Genomic DNA, 26808 nt, shown 5'->3' on the forward strand with positions numbered 1-26808 from the left:
TGTTTGTTTCAACGAAGGTCTAGACAGAACATGTTTGATTGTGTGCGAATGTGGGAGAAAGCGGTGCGTGAGCGAATGAAACGTGAAGTTGCCTTGGCGGACAAAGAGCAGCGCAAGGCTGCTCGGGATAAGGCTTTACAACTTGAGGAAAAAGAGGAGCAGGAAAAGAAAGAAAGGGAGGAACGGGAACGTAAATTGCAAACGACGGGTCAATTCCCTATTCGTCGACCGCTTTATCCTGTCCTTAATAATGAAATTGATGATTTTTCTTTATTAGATCGATCACCGCCTCCGTACGTCTCGCCTATGGCTCCTCTTGCGGAATCGGACGATGAAGGACAGGATAAGTCGGGAAAGAAAGGGGTATCCGCTCTCAGGTTTACCGCGGAGAGATCCGCACATTTACGTAGTTGGGCTCGTAAAGTGAATACGAAGTTTGTTACTCAGTCTGAAATTATTGCTGAAAGGAGTACTTGGACAGATCAAGAGTTAGTGTATTTTATGTCCGCTTTGGCAGATGAAGTTGTTACCTCATTTCGTAAATTTTCAGATACGTTAGAACCTAAAGATGTGTCAGTTCATCGTGAGAATTTAGAAACAGGTGTCTTTGTTCTTGCAGATGTCGATGCCTTTTACAAGCAACTGATCAAGCTGCGAGATGAAACTATCAGATTGCGGGACGAGCAGAAAAAGATTAAGGAGTCCGGGCTGGAATCCGACGGGCCGTCTAAGGAGTGTTCTCTCCGGGGTTCAGATAAGAGTTCTGCAATGCATGTTATGCCTATGCGTGAAGCTGCACCCTTGTATGTTCCACCGAAAGGGGAAGGTACAGATGATGATAGAAGGTCAAAAGATGCGAAGGGGTATTTTGTATATAATTGGGTGTATACGCCTTGGAATAGAGCGGATGTTATGGCATTGAAAAATTCTCTACCTGATCTTCGTAAGAATCCGGCAGCATTCTACGAGGGGGTGGAAGGGGCTATTTCATCTTGTGTGATGACTCTGGTTGATATAGATTTGTTCTTTGGGTTAATACTTCCGCCTGATATGTGGAGACAAATTCGTAAGAATAATGATGAGACAGTACTAGGGGGTACATGGAAAGAGATTAATCAAGCTGACCTAGAAAGGAAACCAGCATGCAAGCCTTGCCAGTTGATTTTAGACCTTCCAACGGCTATACTGGTTAAATTAAAAACGCTCGTACCTTCTAAAAAGATAGATTGGACCATGTTAGCTTCGTGCAAACAAAAGCCAGATGAAACGGTTTCAGACTTCTTTACACGCTTCGAAGAGGCGTTTCATGATTACAGTGGTCAATCTTTAACAGACGATACTGGTCGACATTTGTTTGTAGATAAGTATGTGGCTAATCTCCTGCCGGAGATTGCCAAGCGATTAAAGTCGATTGAAAGTTCCTGGGCTACGGCGACCCCTGCGTCTTTGTTAACTATGGCTCAGTATTACGAGCGGCAGGAGTTGGAGGCTAAAGAAAGTGTTGATAAGAAAGCAAAAGAATTGAAAACGAAGGTGATGTTGGCACAGGTCCGTGGAACACAGGGTAGAGGGAACGATAGGGGTAGACGAGGTGGAGGAAACTCGTCGTATGGTCGTACGGATATTGCGGAGGATCAATGTGCTTATTGTAAGGAGTTTGGTCATTGGGCTGAGGATTGTCCGGTATTACGGGAACAACGTAGCCAGCGTGGTCGAGGAAGTGGTAGGTCGCGGGGTGGTTATACGGGAGCGAGAGGTGGCGGAGGTGATCGTGGAAGGGTTGAGCAAGGGGGCCGTGGCCAGGATGAACGAAATACTTTTGATAGACGGAACCAATATCAGATTTCAGAGGGTGAGAATGTGGAGCATCAGGATTATGTGCATGCATAGGATTGCGTAGGATGGGGTGCGGAGCCAATTGAAGTGCCAGTAGATCAGGAAGGTCCATATGTAACAGCGGGCATTTTGGGTTCTACTGATCAGTTCTTAGTCGACACTGGAGCTACTCGTAGCGCCCTGTCAAAGAAATTGGTTCCGAGGGCTCCCCTGTCTGGCGAATTGATAACATGTGTTGGGTTTGATGGCACACCCTCCCCTAGCCCTTTGTCCAAGCCCCTTGCACTCTGTCTTGATAAATTGTTTAGTTTTGGCCAATTTTTGTTATCTCCCTATACCCCAGATAATATCTTGGGCCTTGATTTGCTTAAATATTTTCGAGCAACGATCCGGTGCGCTCCTGAAGGAGTGTGGGTTATCCTGAATGACAATTACCCTGATCCGAATAGGTTCTATACTATATCAGACATTCCCGCTTTGGCCTCTCTCCCGCACACGTTATGGGCGATCTCAGACACGGATGTGGGGGAGATGCGTATTCCACCCATTCATATTACTGTTAAGGAGGGGGCCTCTCTGCCACGGGTGCCACAGTACAAGATTTCGAAGGAAGGAGAAATTGCCCTGACTCACATTGTCCAAGATCTGATTGCGGCTGGGGTGGTGGAAGAGGTTTCTTATAATGTTTGTAACAGCCCTATTCTCCCGATTCTTAAAAGAGATACTGATGACAAAATCTATCGCTTTATCATTGACTTGAGAGAGATCAACAAAATTGTCGTTCCCCAATACCCGGTGGTGTCCGATATTACGACCTTGCTTACGCTGGTACCACCAACGGCTACGACCTTTAGTGTAATTGATTTGAAAAACGCTTTCTTTTCTATCCCTGTCCATCCCGATAGCAGATATCTTTTTGGCTTCACGGTAAATAATAAATCGTATAGATTTTGTCGTGTTCCCCAAGGTTACACTGAGAGCCCGAGTATCTACAGCCAGGCTTTGAAACGACAGCTTGATTCCTTTGAGCTGCAATCGGGGGTTGTTCTGATCCAATATATGGATGACCTCCTGCTTGCCGCAGATTCTTATACGCAATGTGAGGAGAGTACGATTGCATTGCTTTCCTTTTTGGCACGGAATAATCACAAGGTTTCTAAGAAAAAGCTTCAATATTGTAGACCCAAGGTGACCTACCTCGGTCATCTTTTGTCTAAGGAGGGACGTGCACTAACATCAGATCGAATTCAAGCAATTTTAGATACACCAGTCCCCCGCACGCAAAGAGATGTACGCGCCTTCATAGGGTTAACGTCCTTTTGTAGGCAGTGGATTATGGGGTTTTCGCACATTATCAAGCCTCTGTTAGTGTTACTGTCCAAAACGACACCAATGCCCCTTGAATGGACAGATGAATGTCAAAATGCTTTTGATCAATTGAGGCAAGCCCTTTGCTCTGCACCCGTATTAGGTACACCAGATTATACGAAGATTTTTACATTGTACGTGCACGAGAAAGATGGGTGCGCGTTATCAGTGTTAGTGCAGGCACACGGGGACAAGCAGAGGCCATGTGCATACTTCTCTGCCATTCTTGATCCTGTAGCACGAGGGTTACCTGGGTGTTTCCGAGCAGTTGCAGCAACAGCAGTAGCGATACGGCAGAGTGAGGGAATAGTGTTATCGCACAAATTGTTGGTGTTAGTTCCTCATGCAGTAGATGCCCTGCTAAACCAAACAAAGACCCAATATCTCACTAGTGCACGGTTAACAGGATACGAGCTTACCCTGTTGGCGCCACATATCACACTAAAAAGATGTGCTACTCTGAATCCTGCCACTTTATTGCCCTATTCCGGTCGAGGAGGGTCAGGAAGAAAAACATCATGACTGTGTTTTCCTGACCGAGGAACAGACAAAGGGTCGTGTTGACTTACAGGATATGCCACTTCCAGATGTGGATGGGGAACTGTGGGTTGATGGATCATGTCTGAGGCTGCCAGATGGCACGACTTCCGCAGCCTATGCAATAAGGACACTTAAGACAGTGGTAGAAACAGCTAGAATACCACAGAAATTGGCTCAAGCAGCGGAGCTGATAGCCCTGACAAGAGCCTGCGAATTGAGTGCTGGCCTATGTGTGAACATATACACAGACAGCCGGTACGCCTTCGGAGTAGCACATGACTTCGGTCTACTCTGGAGAGAGCGTGGGTTTTTAACTTCTCATGGAGAACACATTATGCACGGAGAATTGGTGCGTGATCTCCTAAATGCGTTGCTTTGCCCAAAGAAAGTAGCGCTTATAAAATGTAGCGCCCATAAAAAGATCACTGATGAAGTGGGAAAGGGAAATGCCTTTGCGGACAGCATAGCGAGACAAACGGCTATGTCCCGAGCTAACTCCCCCATGTATGTGGCCAAATCCCAAGCAGAACGATGGAATGATGCTAGAGCGGAAATATTAGACATTCAGAAATCAGCTACTGAATCAGAACTTGCGGCATGGGCAACTGACGGGATGCTAGACGATGAAGGGTGTTGGAGAAGCAAGGATATGGAGAAATGGAAGTTGCCCGCAGCTTACTTGCAAGCGATGGTCCAAATGACACATGGGTTAGCGCACGTGGGGGCTCTTGCAATTACTCGGTTGTTAACACGAGTTTGGGAGCATCCCGAGATAGCTAATACAGCCAAGAGAGTAGTGCAGACCTGTTTGGTATGTTTGCAGCACAATCCTGCTAAGGGGACCCATACTCCGAAAGGAGGGTTCGTTCCACCTTCTGCACCATTCGAGGTACTCCAAATGGATTATATCCAGCTTGAGCGCTGCAATAACCTTAAGTATGTCCTAGTGGTGGTATGTACTTTTAGCAAATGGGTTGAAGCCTTCCCCACGAAAGACAATACAGCGCTGACAACAGCTAAGGTTTTGCTCAAGGAGTACTTCCCTCGATTCGGAGTTTGCAAATTTTTGTGGAGCGACAATGGGCCTCATTTTGTCGGGAAAATTGTGGAATACGTGCTGAAGGGGTTAGGGATCCAGCAGAAGTTTCATGCTGTGTTCCACCCTCAGTCAGCAGGTCTTGTGGAGCGGTATAATGCTACGTTGAAACTAAAATTGGCTAAGATTGTGGCGTCCACGTCATTGAAATGGCCGGATGCTTTACCGCTGGCATTACTCTCTCTTAGATCAGTACCCCACTCTCAAACAGGCCTCACACCATATGAAGTGGTGTTCGGAAGGCCTATGAATATCTGGGGGGTGCCCAAGCCGCGATTGATACATGATGTGCCTTGTATAATGATGAACGATTATTTGGCACGATTAACAAATGATTTGCTTTCTATTCATCAACAGGTTCGAGAAGCGCTCCCTGACAACTTTACTGGAGAGGGCCATGATCTTCGCCCTGGTGATCATGTAATGATCAGATCGTTTGAGAGGACGAACAGCTTGGAACCGAGGTGGCGTGGCCCCGAGCAGGTCCTCCTGGCTACTCGCACGGCTGTACGAGTAACCAACAGGAAGCGGTGGATACACTCAACTCACTGCCGTCGTGTCTCTCCTGACCTGGTGAATCCTGCTGTGTTGACCGACTACAAAGAGATTCTGGATAAAGAAAAGAGCCCAGCAGTGACATCGGCCGAAGCTGAGGGAGCCTTCCCGGACCACACTGTTTCTGGACGAGAGCACTACAATCTACGGCCACGATAAGAAGATTTTTTTTGGGTTGTTTTTGAACTGGTTGGTTACCGCTCCAGGTTTGTGAAACGGAAACCGGGAATCCCAAGGGGGGGGGATCAGTTCTGCCAAGTGTAGCGACACCCGTCTTGGCCCGGAGAAGAAAACAACGGCTACCTCGGAGCTCAGCACCGTATTTTTCTTTTTTTAGGTATAATACATACATATGTACATTTGAGAACTTGTGCACTTCCTGAACTTTTGAACATTTAAGACTTTTTGAACTGCAATTGAACTATGGCGTCGTCTGCATCACGGGATAAACGCATATTGCGTGCCATTCTTTTTGTTCTAACGATTGTGGTAATAGCAGTGATAGCCTGGGTAGTTGAACTTGTGGTACCTGTACGTGAACATTTGCTGCCGACTACCCCGGCTCCATCTGAACATTTTCACTTCACCCTGCCTTACCATGAAGAACGGCACCGACAAACTTATCTGAACAATAGCTTCATTCAGATCTTGCATCATACGCATAATATGACCAATACTTCAAATTGTTGGGTGTGTGGGATGTTACCGGGACACCAGAAGAAAGGGGGCACTCCACTTATTCCACTTCCGTTCTCACATAATGGATCCTGCAACGCCTGGTATACCCTGCTCTTCACTTTGAGATGGCCAGCAAAAGGGGGGGTGCTTTTCCGTTTAAATAAAGTGTGCTACCATGATCGAGATGGGTATCCGCAAGCTGAGGGTACTAGATTTGAATGGGAAGAATACCGGCCTGACAATATCTCTGCCCCACGTGTTTACAGCAATCGACGTAACATAAATGTCTCCAGCTCTCATGTTATAAATGTCATTGCCACGAAAGCTGATCTATGTATACGTAATAAAGGCACGATTTCGGTTGGGAAAAGCGAATGTAATAACACAATAACGTTTGACAGCCCGAATGGTATATCGTTTGTAGCATCACGAAACATGTATTTTATTTGCGGAACGAAGGGTTATCATCAGCTCCCTTTGGGATGGTTAGGTACTTGTTATGTATCCTTTGTACTGCCTCCTGTATTTATTGCCCCACCGATGTACCATAATGACTATATTTTGTACCACGATTTTATACTGAACCGTGTTAAACGTGCCATTGTGTTAGATGACATAGACCAGACAGACACTGCTTTGCAACAGTATGTGGATTTTAATCTCGGACTGTTTTCGTTTGTTGGGGCAGCTCTGAATAGTCGGAAAATACGAAGACTGACTCGTGTAGTTGAGGCTGTAGCAAATGACACTGCTATCGCATTGGGGAACATTACTGAGGAATTGCAGATCTCTAGAATTGTTACGTTACAGAACAGGATGGTTTTAGATGTAGTTCTAGCCGACCGTGAGGGGGCATGTAGAATTATCGGAAGTAGCTGCTGTGTCTACGTACCTGATAACTCACCATCCGTTTATGATGCAATTTCCAAACTACATAAGATTGCTGCAGAAATACATCCAGATAATGGTACTTGGACTCTCTCAGGGTGGTTCTGGTCAATGCTCACCACTTGGGGTTGGAAACTGCTAACGATTTTATGTATTCTTGTGGGGATACTGTTTTCTATATGTTTATGTATTCAATGTGGTCCAGCTTTGTGTTCTATGTGCTTATCGGCTTGTATACCATCAAGACGAGCTCTTGCTCATGACAAAATGATGCTTCATAAAGAAGTAACCCAGATCATGTTGATCGATATCGAAGATGAACACCCAGATTATGTTCACTATGAGGTAGCTTCAGCTGAACGCTAAAAGGGTCGTCTGTCGTAATTTGACGATGGCCGAGTTAGCGTTTAACTGTAGCTACACGTTTCATTCTTATATTGGCCAAACTTGAAAACACCATTTTGTGTGTTACGGCGGCCATCTTAGATCATGAGCGGCCTCGTGGCCGGCATGGCCTTTAGTCCGTTGTCCGTACCACTGACCACTTGAGTTTGCCCAGCAACAGGCTATTTTTAGTAACGGTCAAGCCTGTACATGCGCAGTCCCCATTGACCAGTCACCCCTTAGGAATGTGCCGCAAACTGACCAGTGGGTTTGAAACCCTCCAATGAGCTGGCAGTGTTCCAAAACATGACCATATATGTCCATAATGCTCTGTAATTTTGTACCGCCTGTCCTTTTTATTACCTGTTAAACGTATAAAAGAGGGGGTCACACCGATGTTCGGTGTGATACTTCTTGCATTACCGAAGGGTGCTGTAGGAATGTACCACCACCCCATGGGGTCTTAATAAACTTGTTCTTTGCATTTTTCAGTTTCCGTGCCAACAGTTCTTTCGGTGTAAGTGGGTTATCTTCGGAGCATGTAGGCCTTGGGAACCCAATACCACAGTTGGCCGATTGTGGGTGACGGAAGTTGGAGTAATCCGAGGGCGGTTGGAGCATCTCAAGTGGCCTGTAGTGGGATCTAGTATGATCCAGTGTGATGTTGAAATCACTATCACAGAGGATAGCTTATGGATTTAGTTGCATGATCTTGGTATATACACCTCATAGAAAGGAGGGTGTCAATTTTTGGGCCGTATACATTTATCAGTTTTATCAACTTTTTGTTAAGTTTTGCATGTAATTTTACATATCTCACCTCAGCACATGTAGAGATTTTTTCACGGGCTCAGTGGTACCCCTTTTCCCATCATTAGATGGCTACTCTGTTGGCATAGTTGGAATAGGAGGCCATGTATTTGACTTCTACCCATTTGACTTGTAGTTGAACCTTAAAACTTTTTGTTAAGTGTGTTTCCTGTGATATGAATATGTCAATGCCATGTTTGTTTATGTATGCTGACACCTGACATATGCAACCCTCTAATGTTCCAATGTAATAATCCAAGGGTTAGCGTGGTATGCTTTGGAGTCTATTTGTTGAAATGATAGGCTGTAGAATATGGTGTGGCTATAAGCAAGTTGCACTTCCGTGCAAGGGCAAGAAATGTGTGTATAGTTGCTTATCTATTTACTCAGTGAGAACTGACGGGTGTGTGTGTTGCGAATGAGTAAACCGCCCCTCCCACTCTGACTGGTGTATTTTGTCAGGGAAGCAAACTGCCAAGTAAAAACAATGCTGATGACCAACCAAACACATGGATACATATATAAATGGAGAATTCCCGCTGGGATGCCAGAAAGCAAGGTGAGACCCACTCTGCTTCAACAAGTTGCTGGGTGAACATATAAAGTTTGAGCCTATCTCTGCATATCTTTAGCAGCCATTGTAGGAGCAAGGACACCTTTTTACAGTCTCCGCCCACTGTGTGATCAATCATCTATTCAGCTTAAGCGGGGCAGGGCACCTTCCATGGACGTATGTTATGACGTCTATGGGCGTCAAGTCATACCCTGAGGTCAGCCCTTCCAAGAAGGATCTCTGATGATGCACACATTGGGATCTTCATAAACAAGGCAAAAGATTGGTTATGTTAACAGGGTGGTCATGCGTGGGTCACAGAGCAGTGAGCATCTGGTTAGTCTGAGTCATTAGAATGTCTTGAAGATTCAGGTGTATCGTTGCATTCCCAATCGGGAGATGTGAGTATGTAGGTTATTACTTAGAGGGAATGTGGGTCCTCATCAAGTAATAATGTCACAATTCCATACAAGGTCCACTTAGATCTCGATAATTTAATCTTGATATCTACCCTTGGTAGCTGTAGTTCAGAGTAGACAGGCTCACCTTAGGAGAACGGTGTAAAGCATTTATCAGTACCAAAACACTTAAAAGCTAGACAACACAACACAATGAATATTCTAGACCAATTTATAAAGATAGAGTAAAATTGAATGAACAAATAGATACCACAATTACAAAAATCCAATGCAGGGAACTGGAGAGATGAATTTTAGAATTTTTAAGTCAAAATAGGTCCTAAAAGCAAAAAGTCCAATTGCAGTCATCTGCTTGCGCTAGACCAGGTATAAGATAAAAGTTAAGGTCAACTGTGAGCTTCTGCCAGATGGATTCAGGGACCGAGTTTGTCCCATTGGAAAGTCTAATTTCTAACTTAGACGATTTGCTGGGGAAAAGTCCTTATTGATGGATTGTCGACGGGTCAGGCTGGGATGAAGTAGAGTAAGACGACAGTGACCTGGTGAAGTACCAGTTCTGGGTGAGAACCTCAACTCTAGTGGGAAATATGATGCTGTCAGCAACGACGGCGAGAATGCTCAGAGTGGCCGAAGTCCAGAATCTGTATGCAGGACGGTCTCATTGGCGGTCGGATGCTGTCCAACATCGGGGTGTATTAAGTCCCTCAATGTTCAGACTTGGAAACATTTCTGGAACTTGAAATCCTCTCAGCAGGGGAAACCAGTGTGTTGAATCCAACCGATGATTTGATGTCAGCTGCTGTGACTCGGGCGTCAGACGTGCTCTCTGATGGTTTTCTAGAGGAAAAGTTCTGAAAAAGTTTCTAAGTGTCCAGTTTTGCGGATTTTAGGGTCAGACGAGTACACTCTAATACCATCCAAAGGTACAGGACATTGGGGAATTCACTTGGGGATTAGGACTCACTCCCCCAGAAGGTTCCATTAGGCTCCTCTGCAATTCAAGTGGAAGCTGGTCTTGGAAACAGTAGGCTTCTTGCAGCTTTTGTGGCCCAGTAGTTTAACAGGAGGTCAGCCAACTGACCCTTAGTTCCACTTCTTGGTCCCGGGTACAATTGGGAGCAGGTCCAGCCCTTGGGATTTCTCTCCACAGGTTCAACAGCAGGTGCCGGTCTTCTTCTGTCTTCAACAGGTCCACAGGTGTTCCGAAGAAGGTATCTGGGGTGCCACATTTATGCCTCCCACTATCTTGGTGGTGGGAGAGACTCCCTGACCAATAGAGAAAAGGTTTTCAAGGTCAACCCTACCCACTTTCACATAATTTCCTGGGGATTTGGCTCTAAAAATCACACAGTGCACTGTTCTGCCAAGATCCAACAGGGCAGAGCTCTGGGCACACCCCTGAGGTGACTATGTGTGTCTAGGCTAATGAGAACCTCCTCTTGCAAACCAGATCAGATATAGTAGTAGATGTCCACAACCCTAACTGATTGAAGGATGGCATCACAATGAATAATTGAATACTGTGGACACATGGGTGCATAAAGGAACGTTGGACAGTGGACATAAACCTATCTGATCCCTTATGAAGAAATATATATTTTAAACACACTGAAAAGCACATATCGGAGGTACACTTACCAGTATCTAACACCTGTCTGTTGTGGAGAGCCAATCTTGTTTTGGGTGCAGCACTAAGAACAGAAGTAGAGAGAGTGGCAGGTGGTGAATGGGAAAATATAGGCCCTTAAAAGTGAGTTAAAATGAAACATGGATGAGCATATTTGTGTTAGAAGACATAATAAGTGAGATAAAGACAGGATCCAGGTGCTCCTCCAGGAACAGCTGTTACCTCCTGAATCCTGGAGAGCTTCTCTTTCGCCTGCCTCCTTTCATCGTGCCATTCCTCCACAATGTCTCCTATAGTGTATGCCTCTTCCCCCAATGCACTGACAGAATCTTTGACTTCCTGCACAAAGGCTGCCTTCTGTGCTACACAGATGTTGTCTGGAGGCAGCCTATGTAGTTACATACAGTGTTCGACCTCAAACTTAACGAAAAGATGTCTCCTCATTGAAGCTCATCATCTTCTTGAGGGCTGTGGTCTGCATCCTGGATGCTGCATGCGAATCCTATTGACTGCTGTTTAACATTGTCCAAGGGGAAGGTGGCAGAGCCTAGGGTATTGGCTGCATTCAGTTGATTTTATGGGTGCCATGGGTGTGTGATTTGGATCATGCATATAATATTTGCCTATTCCATTCTATGTGCGGGTCTAGGGGATGGAGGTCTCCACTTATGCTGCAGAGGTCTCAACCTCCATGGCGGATGTCGCTGCCTTGGTGGCAGACATTATAATAGAATAGAAGGGGGTTCCCCAGTGGGATAATTAGGATGTTGGCGTGATCTACATGGATGGCCTCTAGTGTAGTCGCTGTTAAAATATCCTGCTCACATTGTTTTGCCTCCATGTTATATTAGTCCTAGCAGCTTGGAAATCTGTTCCCTGCAGGCCCTAATGTACCCCCATGATCTTATGTGTATGAGTGCATGATTATAGTGAGGTAGTGTGAAAGTGAGTGTTTGCTGAATGAATGACTGTGGAAGCGTGTGAGACATGAACTATGAATTGCTCTCTGTGAAGATTAACTGTGACTTGTTTTACATTTAATGTTTTATCCACTTTTGCACATTTGTCCTAAAGTCTGCACATGGATTCATTTTTGAGCCATTGCTTTATTAATTATCAAACTCTATTTTCATAAAAAGATGTACTGAAGTTGTGTGATGTACTATTGTTTCTGATACGTAGCTCTGTGTCACCACCCCTATCATCATTAGGAGTCCCCTCCCGGGACCTAGAAATCTACCCTGGCAGGGTACTTCTATTCTATTCAGCTTGGTGGCAGACATATCCGTCATATCTAGAACATATAGAGAGTAAGGAGTTGCGTCCGTGGATGCTGGACGGGGAATACTCCTGAATCCCTGGTCAAGAATTTGTAAAAAACAATTGGAGGAGTATTACCCGATGAGGGAGATGAAGGCTTTTCCAGACTAGGAAACACTGTTCCTTTGTTAGTAAACCCCTCACTCACCACCTAGTGGTGACTTGCTTCATCATCGGGGCCCACCCAAGTGGCCTAGCGTCACTTGGGTGTGCTTCAACACCTGGGTTACAGTGGAGCAGGTAGTGAAGTGTGGGTTGTAGACGAAAAAAGTGTAAGTGTTAAAATTGTCCTGGTTAATACTTTGTATAGATTTTTAATAAAAAGGTAACTGGACAATATTAAAAAATATCGGTGAGATACTGGGAGGGGAGTTACGACCTACGTATCTCTGCTATGTGTTGGTCAACATGTTTCTACCATTGGGGGCAATCCCCGGTATTCTTCAGGACCAAAACAAGGAAGTGGGAGGTGTGGGTCCCCTAAAAGACGCACCCTGTCCTAAATCCTTGGTCATCCAGATGGAAAAAATGTTCCTCTGGGGAGACACTCCTAGATTATAGGGTGCCAATAAAAACCTAGGAAAGGAAGAAAAGCAGAGGAAGTGATTACTATCCTGTAACGTAGTGCAGAAATTAGGTGCAAAAATATGTGCAGTTCTACTTGCTTTCCACGGTGGTGAATGGAAAAAGTGCCTTCATGAGTAGAGGACGTGTCTGCCTACAACCCACACTTCACTACCTGCTCCACTGTAACCCAGGTGTTGAAGCACACCCAAGTGACGCTAGGCCACTTGGGTGGGCCCCGATGATGAAGCAAGTCACCACTAGGTGGTGAGTGAGGGGTTTACTAACAAAGGAACAGTGTTTCCTAGTCTGGAAAAGCCTTCATCTCCCTCATCGGGTAATACTCCTCCAATTGTTTTTTACAGACATATCCGTCAACCAGGTGGCATGTAAAATACAGTTGTAAGGTTGTAGGAGTCTCAATGGAAGGGGTGAAGCTATGTACATCTGTAGCTTGAGTAAATCTCCACTTGGAAATGGTACATGGCAAAAAACTAGTGGATAGTTAAATCAAGATATGAGTAGATGTGTATGTGAGTAGTTCTTTAAAGTAAATTTGACTTTTTTGATTTGGGCCTATTATGTTCAACCCTTGTGTGGACTTTAGCTATTGAATCAGCAAATGCCTCATTTTTAATAGGCCTAATGAAAGAAGTTTATAATCAGACCTGAAAGGTAAATGCACCTCAACAAAAAGCTTGTTGAGATCCAGAACCTACTATATTTACTTGATCCAATATTTTCAGTAAAACTTTTAGACAAATTTGGGAGATGATTAAAAGTGGCTAGCACTGCATTGATCTATTATCAATGATGGAGAAATAGACACCCTGCCTGCCAATTGTCTTTTGTAACACCTTGCGATGGTTGTGTTATCCACAGCAGAGGCTGGAAGGTATTAATGGTCAGCTTCCTGAAGATTCCCAACTCTAGTAGAGTTAGCCAAACACATAGGCCATTGGTGGTCTGCCAGTAAAGCTCTTCATACAGGGGCGAATTCATAGCTCATGTTGTTGACCATGAGATATCACTCATGTGACAGTTCCAGTCATAAAGTCTCCTTAAGTTTCCTCACCATCTTGTTCAGTTTTCAATTGTGCCTCTGCCCTGCCAGTGACCTCCAAGATTGAAATGTGATCCCTCAAGCTTCTGCAGTCTTTGTTGCCCAGCTCTGCCCAAGCGATTCACAGTCCAAGGGGACTGCAACGGTACCTTCGGCACCGCCAAGCTCCCGGTATTGCGGTATTTGCGGACTCCATTACCCAGCATCCTCCCTGTGGCACCGGATATTGCGTCACACAGGAAGCGCCCGGAGGAGCTTAAAGACGCTCAGGGGCTCCCGCAGCGCGGTACGAGCGCGGGCGGGCCCGTCCTTGCCCGTCGTAGCCAGGAGGAGGCAGGGCAGGGTCACCCCCCTTTTTATTGAACTATTCATCTTCCTAAGGACTTGGTTGGTGATGACGCACTTATTCTAATCATTGATTGCTTTATATTCCTTTACTGTTTGTCTACACTGGTTGCTGTCTATCATGAGTAAGGGCACTCGTAAATGGGCTGAGGGTCCAGGGGTTGCGGGAACTCTTGACGCCTTTCTTACAAGGGCAGAATCTGTTTTGAATCATGAAATAGAGCTGACTCAAAGGAGACTTTCTTTTGCCCCCCGTCGAGTTTCATCTGAATCTCCCTTAGCTGGGCCCTTACTAATTCCTGATTCATCTGCTGAATGTATGTCTGAATGTATGTCTCAACCGGTTTCTATGCCTTTAGTAGCATCACCTGAAGATTCACCTACCACAGTTAGTATACTTTCACCCACACTCTCACCTCCACCTTAGTTTTCCACCCGATCCCAATGGCAAACTCAGGCAAGGGCAAGGGAGGCCACAGTTGCAGTTCCAACTAAGAAAAAGAAGGTGGATGGTTTACCTCTTACTACACACCAAGTTAGCAAAGTGGCCAAAACTAGAGGGACAGTTCGCGGCAAGAAAGGCTGTACACAGGAGGTCGCTGTTACAGGTATATCTAGCCCGAGTGACACCAGATCACAGGCTTGCTGTAAGCAGGTCTTAGGTGATCTGGAAGATTGTATTTTAGTTAAACTGGAGGAAAAGTTGTTGGTATTGTTAAAACGTCTATTAACTAAATTATCAGATATAGAAACTAGATTGAGTAACATTGAGCATCAGCTTTCCTCCTCAATTCCCTCAATTTTGAATGGCGGATCTACTGCCATGACACATCTTGGCACATCAACAGTCCCTGTACCAATTTTGCCCCTTGCTGTTGTTGGTACTGCCACTAACGCTGGCGCACAGGTTCCCCCAGAAAATACTCATAATCTGCTTCCTTCACAATAGAAGCCTGTTTCCACGGGTGTACTATCTGGGGGGAACCATAAGGGGATGAATTGGGGAGGCCCGGCAAGCGATCTTAGTAAGGGCTACCTCAATTTACTCCCGAGTCCACGCCATACACTGCTGTTCTCTCTAACGTCTCTCCCTTATTACCCAACACTGAGGAGCATTGGGCCACACTTAGGAACAGGGCCCATCACCTACTAGACACCAAAACAGGATTGGGAAGTCACCTGTTCCAGGAATTTAAAAAGATCCACAGGATTCCTTGGATAGGGAAATAAACTAAATCTAATAGAGATGAAATGAAATGAAATTTGATTTATAAAGCGCATGGCTGCCCACAAGCGTCCCAGCGCAAACAGAATAGAACAGAGAACAAACTGAAGAGGGTACCATTACTTAGGGGTCCTTGGGAAAAAGAAATGTTTTAAGGAGCTTTCGAAACTTAAGATAGCAGGGTTTTGGTACGATCCGGCAAGGGAGAGAATTCCAATTTTTTGCCGCATTTACCGAGAAAAGGCGTCCCCCTGTGCGTGCCTTCCTAACTCTGGGAACCTTGGCTAGGTTCCCGAAGTCCGACCGGAGAGCCCGGGAAGATTTGTAGGGGCAAAACAAGCTCCTGAGAACCGGGGGTCCTTTACACTGGAGAGCCTTATGGGTGATACATAGCAATTTGAAGATGATTCTTTCGTGTATTGGCAGCTAGTGAAGTGCTTTCAAAACCGGGCTGGCCGAAGATCTTCTTGAGGCACCCGTGAGCATCCTGGCTGCCGTGTTCTGCACCCGTTGAAGGATATTGATGGTAGCTTCAGGAGCTGCTAAAAACAGGGCGTTACTATAGTCCAGTCTGGATAGTATTAACCCCTGGATCAGTAGTTTCCTGGACTGGGGGGGCAAGAGAGGAAGCACTTTCCGCACAGCTCGCAGCAGGCCAAAGCACATGCCTGCAACTTTCTGTGCTTGCGTCCTAAAGGTTAAGTCGGGCTCAAACCACACCCCTAAGCTTTTAATTTTGTCTTTTGGAGTGGGCGGCTCACCCAAACAGGAGGGCCAGGTGGCTTTGGGGAGAGATGTAAAGTGATGGCCCAGGAGCATGATCTCCGTTTTTGCTCCATTTAGTTTGAGCCGCGAACTGGTCATCCAGGAGAATATTCCGGCAAGGCAGGCAGAAAGATTGTCCAGACATCCCTCTTGTTGGGTTAGCAAGACGACTAGTTGGGTGTCGTCAGCATAGGTGACTGTTTTGATCCCAAAGGGAGCCACCACCTCCTCCAGTGGGGCCATATATGCGTTAAACAAAGTAGGGCTCAGAGATGAGCCCTGAGGGACTCCACACTGGAGGGGGGTAGATTTAGACAGTGCACCGCCTTCCCAGATCCGAAACGATCGATTATTCAAAAAGGATGTAAGCCATTTCAGGGCCATTCCTGTTACGCCCAATCTAGCGAGACGGTGGGTTAATATCTCATGGTCCACCGTATCAAATGCAGCACTTAGAACCAGGAGGATCACAACAGCGGATCCTCCCGAATCTAAGATACACCTTGCCTCCTCTGCCACCACTATCAGGGCTGTATCAGTGCCCTGCCCTGGGCGAAAACCCGTTTGGGAGTTACTCAGCAGCCCATTGTTTTCGAGGAACCCAGAGAGCTGCTGGTTAACCATTTTTTCCGCAATTTTGCCAAGGCCGGGTAGCAGCGAGATCGGGCGGAAATTGGCCAGGTCCGATGGATCAAGCCCTGGTTTTTTTTAAAAGGGATTTGCCCCTGTCCTGTTTCCAACTAGGTGGCACAACCCCATAGGTAAATGAGGCATTTAGAAGCTCTGTTGCTAATGGAGCAATAGTGTCTGCAATCCGCTTAAGGATATACGTGGGCGCAGGATCAGACGGAGAGCCACTCTTCAAAGAAGATTGAGCTTTACGGAAGTCATCCCTGGTAATACAACTAAAAAAGTCCAACAAAGGGCCAGAAGTAGGCACAAGGTGAGTGTCACCAAAAGGAATAGAGACATTCTGTGGTAGACTATCAAGGATTCTTTGTATCTTAGAACCAAAGAAATCCGCTAGCTGATTACATCTTACTTCTGTACATTCCTGGGTGCTTACTGGAGAGGGAATCTTAAGTAGTTGTTTAACTGTTTTAAAAGTTTCTCTCGAGGAATTAGATGACAAGTTAATTTGTTTTTCAAAAAAAGCCACCTGAGCTTTTTTCAGCTGACTGTATAGTGTTGAATTTTGGGTCCCCTCATTTAGTGAAAACAATTCTTGAAAGGGCTGGCACAAGGCATCTGAGTAGGGAAGGTATTAACATCCTACCTTTGTTTTTTTTTAAACGTAATATTCCTACACTTGCAGCTGCAAGATCCGAATATATGGCTACCACCCAAGTTCAGGAGATGTATGAGTACAATGTGCTGACCTATAACTGATTTGAGTCATTTACAAATCTGGAGGATATTGACTGACTGAGTTCTTCTCTACTAGCTGAGAAGCCTATCCCTCCAATGGTCGAATCAGGTTTGGACGACCAAGTTTTAAGTTCCCCACGTAGCCGCGGGCTATTACTTTATGCAATACATGGAACATCGCAGAGTAGAATTACAGACTCTGCGGAAAGCACTAGGGTACTTGAAGATGATTTGGTTCCAAAGGGAAATGACTGAATTAAATCTACTGGTTTACTGGGGCCAGGGTGTGGCTTATGTCCATATCCAAAGACCATTGCCCCTAATGATGAGGGAACAGGCCTTACACTAGCTTCATGGAACACTGCAGGGGTCATAAATAAAACCGCCTCTACAGAATGGTCCTCTTTTATTGAGGAACAAGATATTATATTTTTCAGGAGACGTGGGCTATGGATCAGGTTTTTCGCCCAGGTTACATTAACTTTGCTAAAATTGCCAAAAAGGGTGACCAGGGTAGACCCAAAGGTGGATTGATTATATGCGTTAGGCAGCACCAACAATATAAGCTTGAGGAGATTTATATCGATACCAGGGATATTCTTATTGTTAGGTTATCTCTGGGTAATATCCCTGACCTTCTACTTGTCAACGTTTATTCTAGAGGCTTGCAAGGAGGGAAAGCTTCCAATATTGTAGCCCTTCTTGATGATTTTTTGATAACTCAAAGAGGCCTGAGCAATATATTAATAGCTGGAGATTTTAATTGTACGTATGAACCCCTGGATTTCCAGGATATGAATTTTAGTGCTGAGGTGGACGAACAGTGGTCTATTCCCCCTCTGGACCTTCCTCCACAAAAAAGTGGACTAGCGCAGCATTACAACTAAAAGTATTCTACCTGGAACATGGGTTGAGAGCAGCCAATGGGCGCCCGAGATATGACAAGACTGGGAAGCCGACATATAGCTATGGTCAAAGCTCCAGTCGTATTGACTATTTTATTATTAACCCCTTCGATGCTCATGACGAGCTCAGCTCGTCATGCAGCACAGTGATCCTGTGCTCATGACGAGCTGAGCTCGTCATGACCACACCCGTTTTTATTGCTGTCCAGCACAGCAGAGGAATAGGTGTAGCATCGATGAGGTTAACAAGGAGTTTTGACCCAATCTACTAGACATGCTGGTCTAGGAGCGCCCGGAAAGCGACCACAACCCTTTGCTCCTTTCTCTGCGGCCTCCATATTCAAACCCTGCAGCTGGGCCCACTTCATGTGTAGACTTCGTAGAAGTCCAATTATCAAATGACACACAACGTTTAAAATGGGGTAAAGTTGCCACCAATGCAGAGAAGACGAAACAAAAGTGCAAACTGGCAGATAATGCTCTTGCCACTCTCCAAGGTGATGTTTCACATGGGTCATATCTAGATAATGTCGATCTGGCACATGAGCATCTTTTTAATGGGCTCAAAAGTTTTTTTTGTTAGGATTAAGAAAGTGCACAAACCCCATGCCACAAGGCTGCCGTTTGGTACAACTCTGCATGTTGTACGGTCTACAGAACCCTTGCGGCAGCAATCAGGACCAAAGATCGGGACATGATAAGAGAGAAGAGGGCTGTTTATAAGGTAGCGCAATCCCAGGCCAAAAGGGACTGGAACGAAGGCCACTGGACCGATCTAATTAACGCTTGCACTGGGAGAGATATGAGGGCTTTTTGGCATCTGGTGAAGTGGGGGAGCGGGATATTAGGAACGTTCCCATCAATTATGTGGAACAGATCAGTGGGTTGATCACTACAAAAGTCAGTTCTCCTGCGACCCAGTTGCCCAAGACATTTTCATAATGCCGCCATCCATCCCAGTTTTGTGCATAACCAAGCAAGAAGTGGTGAATGTCCTCCTCCAGGTCCCTAAAGGCAGGGCTCCCAGACTTGACTGTATCCCCGCAGATCTGTTCCTCCACGATCTTGATTCCTGGGCACTGTATATCCAGCTCCTCACTAATGCAATTTCTAATGGAGCAGCGATACCCAGTACTTGGGCTGGAGCAGTAATTCTTCACATATTCAAAAAGAGGGATCGCACGAAGCCGGGAAACTACAGGCCGATTAGCCTGATCAACTGCATACAAAAGGTATCGGCTTGGGTGGTGTTAGGCAGAATGCAAGCATGGATGGAGGAAGGACACGTCCTCTCTGACTTACAGACAGGGTTTCAGCAGTGTATTAGCACGGTTGTTCAGGTGGTAAGGTTTATTCTTATTTTTTGGCGAACTGTAACTCTGGGGAGCGGTACTATTTATGCTGCTTTCGTGGACCTGAAGTCAGCTTTTGACTTGGTCCTGCGACCTAAATTGTGGCACACTCTCCTAAAGTTGGGTATGCCGCTGGAAATCCTGGCTTTGTTGTTAAATTGCATTAGACTAATTATGCACATGTCAGATGGGATATGGAGGGTGGTATCACAGAAAAGTTTGTGATCAAGAGGGGGTTAAGGCAGGGGTGCGTTTTGGCACCCACCCTCTTCTCATTGTATATTAATGGGGTAGTGAAATACTTTGAGGATTTCCCTACGGATGCCCCAACCCTAGTAGGGATGAAGATCCCATTACTAATGTTTGCCGATGACACTCTCATTCTCTCAAAAACTAGACTGGGCCTCCAGCGTGCACTCTGTAGATTCGAAGAGTTCTGTGTGGACCATGACCTTATTATCAATGTTGATAAAACAAAGTATATGGTCCTCCAAAACTCCAATAAAGTCATCGGCGAGGTTAGAATGAAGGCTGGGGCGTTAGAACAAACTGAGACTTTCTCCTATCTGGGGGTTACTATAGATAGAAAACTAAGCTGGCAGCCACATTTATACTGCCTCAATGCTAGACATGCTCAACTCTCAGGGGCTTTGCTCATGGAGCATAGGTGTTGTTACACTAAACCCATAGCCCCTGTGCTACAAATCTACAATACTAAAATTGATGCCTCAATCCTGCATGGGGCTGAGCTTTGGAGTCACGCTAACTTGGATTCTTTAGTGAACACATTTTTAAGATTGTTAATTGGCCTTCCTCAATCCACCCCACTGGCGCCCTTGTTTCTGGACTTAGGATGCAACCCCATTAGGGATGTGGCACAATATAGGGCAGTAGCATATTGGAGGAGACTCTGGGTGACTCCCGAGTTAGCACACTATGCCATGGCCCTATTAGAAGTCAGGAACCTAGATGTTAACAGGCATATTGTGTGGTTTAGTTATGTCAAAAATATATACTTTATGAGCTGGGAATGAGCCAGTTATGGACCCTCCCAGCCGGAAGTATGTTTCCAAGCAAACTCGAGCTTAAGGCAGCCTATTAAAAAATGATTAACAAAAGACGGCTTGCAGCTTCTTCCAGCTCAACTCTGTTTAGAGTTTGTTTTTATATTAAACATGAACCCAAATATGAGATGTACTCGGATTTAATTACTGTAGTACGAGACAGGAAATTATTCCACAAGTTCAGGTTGGGAACTCTACCGACTAATGTCTTCATCTTTAAGTGGTGTAACTCCAATGCAAACTTGAGTAAATGCTACTTTTGTCCAGATTGGTCCAAAACCCTTGAACACATTCTTTTTGGTTGCCCAGCATACAGTAAACCTAGACGCTGCTGGTTGCAACCCATTTGTGGTACCCTGGGTACTAGATCTAGCAGCGAGGCCTTAAGAATACTTAAAACATCATTGGAAGGCCCCACTGTGATTGCAATAGCAAAGTTCCTGGGCTGGGTTTGGACTATCCGCTGGACTGAAAAGAGGCATCGGTCCACATTTTTCTCACCTTGATATACTGTCTCATAACAAGGTATGATGCACTTTATTGTACAGTTTTGATGCTCCTGTAAAAACTAATATTGTACGTTAGTCTAAGCCGTACTTTCTGGCTATGTTTTAGAGTCCTCCTATCGTATTTATTGTTTTAACAAGTTCACACTTTTTCACTAAGATGATCTATATGATTTAGTGTCTAACAATATGATTTATTATTCCTATGGCCTCCTATATTTTATATGTTTTAACTTTTGTTATTTTCATAAATCGAAATAAAGTTTATGAACTGAACTGAAATGTGAAACTAATAATTCAAGCCATTCAGAGAAGATTGTTCTGAATTAAATGATCAGCAAGTGGTATACAAGTGTAAGCTATTGAATACTCCTACTTGCCTAGGTTGGTGGAGAAGCAACATCTAAAGAATGTAAAATAAGCCTAGGCACTTGTCAAAATACTACACAAATGAGTGCTTATTGCAGTACATTGAATAAGTTGTGTTATTGGATTGTTTCAACCCTCTTTAGATGTTGAAGGTCTGACTTTAGTGGCTCTAAATTAACAGATTCCTAAGCTCTATCATGTTGAGAATGGATTTAGTCTAGTCAATCATGCCTCTGTTGTCATGTTTGATGTTCCTGCCTTCAAAAATAGTATACTTGCTTCCATGTCCCAGTCAGAGAATCACATCAATGCTTCCTTAATCCTCATGGCTAGAATACCATTATACATTGTGTGTACTTCCATTTTATCTCAAGACATTTTATTGTATGTTCACAAACGTTCAGGCTCTGAAAGTGGGACTTCCATATATGAAAGGTGCTCGATACTTAGGCTATTGATTGATACTTGCTCCATCATGCCTTATGGCCTTCAAACACACCAGGGTGAAGGTCTCTGGAGCTTTGAATGGGTGATTATCTTATAAAAGGCCCATATGGAGCCTGCTCACTTATTCCATTCTTAGAAGTAATCTTTGATACTTATCAGAGGAATTGTAATGTATTATTAGATAGATTTTTAAGCTCCAGTGCTCTTCTGTCTTTGGCACTCCCAATATGTCTGAGGCTACAGATGCAAGTGCCACAATGACCACCTCTTTTACAGTTAAATAGCAAAAGTTTCACATGAGATGTCTGATTCTTCACTGATCTCTGGATTTTGGAATGTTCTAATTCTAAATTAAGTTGACTACCTAAAGAAATAGATTGATGTTTGGAACCTTCATGTATGTTGAAGTCCAGAACCTTCCTGCTCTTCAGATGATCATTATTTCACGTACTACCAGGCTCAAAGCAGCACATTTGACTCCAAATATGCTATGTGACTAGGATCAGAGCAAAAGAGTCAGATCACCGTTCATAAAGTATGTATTCATGTAATATAAACATAGCCATAAGGCAGAAGAGTGATGTAGAGGGTCAAAGATAAGCATTAAATCAATGAGTGAGTGTTAGGAGGCATAGCTGGTTTGTGGAATGTTAATGCCTCTGATGTAGTGTTCAACTTCAACTCTTTGTAAGGTTGATTTGTAGAGCGCTGCTTGTCATCCATGATGTTATCCAGGTAGTGAGTAGGTGAGAGTAGGAATGTGGTGGAGCTGAGCCTGTGTACATTCAGCTTAATGGTGCCTCAAGAAGACTAATTGAAAAGCCAGGCGTTCAGCTGCTTTCAGAATTCAAGAAGTAAGGAAGAGGCCTTGATGTGTTAGGGGAGGTCATTTCATGATTTGGCAGCTTGGTAGGAGAATGATCAACCTCCCATTCTGCTTCTATGGATGCTGTTTGTGTGCGAGTAAGAGTGATGCTGAAGGAAGTTGACTGGTGGGTTGGTGGAATCAAAGCCGGTGATTGAGGCATGCAAGTCCCATATTGTGTAGTGACCTGAATGCGTGTATGAGAAGTTTGAACTAACAGCGCTTCTGGATGGACCCAGTGTTGCTCTCTAAGGAGCGGTGTGGTGTGGGTTTGGAGCAGGAGGTCGAGCAAGAGTCTTGCATCAGTGTTTGGATGGTTTGAAGTCTGTGAAGAAGATATGTTGGTATGCCGGTGTAGAGTGTGTTGCCGTAGTCCAATCTGCTTGTGATTAGGGCCTCAGTGATGGTACGTCTGGTGTCCAGTGGGAGCCACTTGACTAATTTATTTAAGATGGAGGATGTGGGAGCATTATGAGGTGACACCATTGTCCTGAGACTTCATGGTGAGGTTTGTATTCAGGATGAGGCCCTGGTTCCTAGCATGGTTGGGAGGGGGTTGTTGTGGAACCGAGGTCTGTGGGCAACCAAGTAGAGTCCCAGGGTGAGCTCTTATCCCCAAAGATCACCACTTCAGTTTTGTTGTTGTAGAGCTTGAGGCAGATTTGTTTCATCCAGTTGGCCACCCTGGTTATGCAAAGTTTGAAGTTTGTCTTGGGAGTGATGGTGTTGGCTGAGAGGGAAAGAATTATCTGGGTCTCATCAGCGTAGGAGATGATGTTGATTCTGTAGGATCTGATGACGTTAGCCAGGGGAGTCATGTACATGTTGAAAAGCATGGAGCTGAGTGAATATCCCTGTGGGACAGATGAGGTCCTTGGGTTCTAATGTGAAAGGTGTGAATTTTTTTTATTGTGTTCTTCCGAAGAGGAAGAAAGCTATCCATTTGAGTACTGGTCCTTGTATTCTTGCTATATGTAGTCTGGTGATGAGTGTGTGATGGTAGATGGTGCTGAAAGTGTCACAGAGGTCAAGGAGCATGAGGGCAGAGGTCTGTTCATGGTCGAGGATGGTACTTATGTTGTCTGCAGCAGCAATAGGGCTATTTCGGTGCTGTGATTGTTTCAGAATCCTGATTGTGAGTCGTCCAGGAGTTTGTGGCATCTCAGGTGGTCAGAGAGATGTCTGTTGATGGCCTTCTTGATGACTTTGGCTGAGAAGGGGGGCCCTGAAATGGATCGTAGTTGCTGAGTACTTCGGGTCGACTGACGGATTTTTGAAGAAGGCGTGTTTACAGATATCTAGAAAGGAGGCTGTCCTGAAGGAGGTGGTGATGATGGTAGTGAGTGCAGCGCTAATCGTGGCTCTTTCCAGGTTGTAGATATGTTGGGTGCAGGGGTCTGTGGGCACCCCTGAGTGGATTGTCTTCATTATTTCTGCAGTATCCTCGATAGAAAGGGGGTTCCATGCTGTCAGTTGGTGGTCTTTGATGGATGGGATTAGCCGGCTGGGAAGATCGATGGGGGTGGCTGGGGTTCGAAGTTGCTGTAGATAGTGTTGGTTGTGGCTGTTGGGTTGGTAAATTCCTTGATGATGGCGAAAAGTTCCTTGCAGTTCTTGGAGCTAGATTAGATTTTCAAGGTCAGGGTCTTTTTCTTGGTCACTTTTACTTGACGGTGATAGTGTCTAAGTGTGGCCTTGTAGGTTTTTCTTGTGGTGGTTCCACGTTTCCTTTCAAGTTGTTTTTCAGGGGCACCAGGGTACTGGCACAGAAGGTGATGCAGTTGTTGAAGTTGTTTGTGCTGTTGATGAGGTTGTTGGTGGGGTCAGAGTTGCTGGAGGTTGTGGATGGGGTCCAGCGTGTATCCGGCGGTGTAGATAGGTCCTTGTACGATTTAGGTGAGGCCGATGTTCTGTAGACTTTCGAGCAAATCCATGGAGTTGGAGTCTGTGGTGTCGTCGAGCTGCAAGTTGAGATCATCTAGGACCCTGAAGTCATTATGAAGTCTTTGATGCCCACTGCAAGGGGTGCAGTGAGGTCAGTGAGGAGGTTGCGGAAGTGGGAATGAGGGCCTGGGGGTCTGGTAGGATTTTGTATCCAGCAGGGATGGGTGCAGTAAAGTCTTGTGCTGATGTGGGGCTGAGCCAGGTTTAAGTGAGGAAGAAGAGACCCGTTGTGCTGAAGTTGATGATGTCTCAAATCTCAATGGCTTGCTTGCTGAGTGAGGGTGTTGAGGAGCATGCATACAAATGAGTGTTGTTGTGTGGGTTGGGTGTGTGATGTTGTGTGAGTGCAGGTCTTGAGTTCTGATTTGATGAGGGGTGTACTGTGTGTGGGCAGTAGGAGTGAGTGTGTAGAGGCAGGTGAAGTAGCAATGCAAGCAGGCAAAGGGACCCAGCCTGGACTGAGGTACAGCTCAGTAGTAGCGTTTGTATCCAGGGTTGAGCAGGTGGAGTTGTTGGCGGTGTGGCTGTGGGAGATGTTTGTACCAGGGTTCCTGGCGCTGGCTGGGGTCCAGGCACGGATGTGCACAGACTTGCTTGGCTTTGGTGTGCAAGCAGTATGCCCGCTACATTGCTGAACTACGGCTGTCAGTAGGTGGGAGCTTGAAGAGTGGGAGGAGCACAGGGGTGGTTGGCAGGGTCAGTGAGAGCAGGAAAGTGCAACAGGGAGAGTGGTAAAGTCGGGTGGGAGCTGCAATTGGGAAAATGTGTTCAACTCAATAAGCCAGGTGGCAAACACTGATAGAGTAGACCAATATGCAAAATGAAGCAGTAAGAGGAGCAAAAGATGCAAAAAGGGGCCCTTTAGAGGAACAAAGACAGGAGGCTGTCATCAACACAAGTCAGAAGGGCAAGGCGAGGCCAAAGTCACACTGAAGCAGAGGAGCGATACCTGGGCATCTACGTATTCCTAAACTGGTGCAGCACTAGGACCTTCCAAATCACTCTGCTGAGCTTAGACATGTTCAGGGCTACTAGGGTAATGCAGCATAGAGGACACAATTATGCAGGGAGGTTATCTAAATTTGAAGTCAAATCTACAATGTTTGCCAATTATGTGACAAAATATATAATACATGAAGTAGGCCTATTATTATGAGATAAATACTGCAGCCACAGAATCACCTAAATCCACTGACCGTCACCATTACCCATTATTTTATTAACTATTTATTAGAAAAAGTTAAGTAAAGTGAAACAAAGTCGTGATGGTGAATGGTGAAATTGTGTGGTCATATCAAAGAGAAGCGGATAATTCTCAAGCAGTTTTTTTTAGCTAAGTGCCCCACAATGAACAAGTAACATAAAAATAAATTACGGGTACCATGTATAATATGATCCTGTATTGTTATCTTCGGCTTGTGATGATGTTTACTAACCATGAGACCAAACCCCAAGATGGCAACATAGAACCATATTATAGTTACCTCTTATGTATTCCCTCTTTTTCGCTCTCTATTTGTTTTTAAAACAGAGTTCAGTTGCTGTTTTTGTTTTCACTTTCTGGGGACAAACTCTTCTGATGTAGGGTGTGCTGTTAAGGAGTGTGATCGCATCTGATTCCTACAGTGCACCAGGTACGATCACATTCCTGAATGAGGCAACCTGGAGCTCTCTTTCATGCTGCCTCATTAAAATGTCAGCGAAGCTATTAGTGATAGCATACGCACATATCGCTTAGACTTGAGAGGGACTTCCTAGCCACTCCTAGTTCCATTCAACAATTAATCTGGGAAATGTGGCTGCCGGAAGAACTAAAGCCAGCTAATACTGCCACTTGCTCCCATCCGTGGGCCGTGCAGGTAAGAGAGGTAGGGCGTTGGGGAGGGGTTCAGATGGGGATTTGAGACACAACCACAAGGGAAAATTAAATAAATATTTAGTTTTCCCTTGTC

This window comes from Lissotriton vulgaris, chromosome 1_1 (assembly GCF_964263255.1).
Source record: "Lissotriton vulgaris chromosome 1_1, aLisVul1.2, whole genome shotgun sequence".
In the NCBI taxonomy this organism is placed as follows: domain Eukaryota; kingdom Metazoa; phylum Chordata; class Amphibia; order Caudata; family Salamandridae; genus Lissotriton; species Lissotriton vulgaris.